Source organism: Pristiophorus japonicus, chromosome 5 (genome assembly GCF_044704955.1).
Source record: "Pristiophorus japonicus isolate sPriJap1 chromosome 5, sPriJap1.hap1, whole genome shotgun sequence".
NCBI lineage: Eukaryota > Metazoa > Chordata > Chondrichthyes > Pristiophoridae > Pristiophorus > Pristiophorus japonicus.
In genome coordinates this window covers 43,210,099-43,211,573 of record NC_091981.1, presented here as the reverse complement: position 1 = coordinate 43,211,573, position 1,475 = coordinate 43,210,099, and the positions used below count along the sequence as shown (strand labels likewise).

Sequence of the window (1,475 nt, the reverse complement as noted above, 5' to 3'; positions counted from 1 at the left end):
TTATCTGACAACTCACTTCAGCTCGTGCTACAAGGCTGCACCGTAGTGGTCCAAACATTGAAAACATTTTAATAAGCCAAAGTATCAACCACCTGAGAGGGCAGATGGAGCCTCAGTTTAATGAGTCATCTGACAGTGCAGCACTCCCTCAGTATGGCACTGGATTGGCAGCATAGATTTTGTGCTAAAGCCTGTGAAGTGGGGCTTGAACCTACAACCTTCTGACTCAGAGGAGAGAGTGCTGCTAATCAGCCAAGACTGACACCATTGGAAGTATCATCAGCCATATCATCTCGGCCTTTTGGCTAAGATCTGCATAACTAACCTGACCAGCCACCATGACGTCCGGGTGGTTTCTCCCTGGTCAGGAAGGTATATGCTTACATTTTTGTAAACAGGAGGTGGGTGGGATTGGTGACCCATCCACCTCCACGGAGGTGTGTGGGGGACCTGACCCATCCACCTCCATGGCACGAACCTGGTATTGCAGTACTTCCAGGAACGGTGCAGTGGCTCTAGGCCTTTTGGCTAAGAGCATTGGCGCAGAGTGATCCTTGACTGGTGCAGGGTGACCTCTGGCGTTTGACAAAGAATTGTAACGATTGGATAACGATTGGACATGAATTTAAAAAAAAAAAAAAAAAAAATCAGCCATATATGGGAGGGGTTAACCCATATCTACCAGGAGCTAAAATACAATTGGGGAGAAATTCTGCTGCTTTGCGCCTCCCGTTAGCTTCTGCAGGAGGTGGGGGGGGCGACAACGGACGCTATGGGGTTACCGACCGGGCATGGTGAATTCAATGGCACCCACGAACTTCCATGGTGGTTTTGCACTGGCGCTAACACTTACCACTTCGGTCTCTAGCGCCCTGTAAATCATGACATCATCATGTGCGCAGCATCCCGTTACCGCCCTGGATGTGAATTTTGCTCCCGTCCCTTGCTGCATTGCCGGGCGTCAACAACGGCAGTAAGAGGACCTCAGCTGGCCGCTTGGTGGATGTGATTCTTCGCATCAGTCTGGTGCCTGCTGAAATTTTTGAACATCTCATTGCTGCATGATGCCTCAGCCCTCCACTCTCTGATAGTGATTGGGACTGTAATGATAGTCGTGCAGGTCCTCTGGTCCCACAGAACTAAGAAGAAGAATGTTGCAAACCATCATTGGCCCTTCCCTTTAGGCAAGGGGAGCAGTCTCTGATGCCAGTAGCTTCCTTCAGTGCTATGCCACTGCCACCCCTCTCACATACTTTAGCGCTTGGTTTAGCACTCCACTTCCCTCTTGGAGCGCTAAAGCTGAAGCTCCCGGGATCAATAAAGGGTTATCGCCTGGCGATAATTTTCTCAGATTTAAAAGTTATCGTCCCAAATGGGGCGCAATGGAATTTCTAACCTTATTCATCCTGCTACACTTAATTTCCTCAAGACGTGTGCATGAGAGTGCTGTCTGGACATCGAGAATTAATTTGCAC

At 49.2% G+C, this 1,475-nt stretch overlaps 1 pseudogene; it reads left to right on the top strand.

The window, feature by feature from the left end:
* Positions 1–285: 285 nt before the first annotated feature.
* LOC139264924 (U2 spliceosomal RNA) lies at positions 286–515 on the top strand (annotated as a pseudogene).
* Positions 516–1,475: the final 960 nt, after the last annotated feature.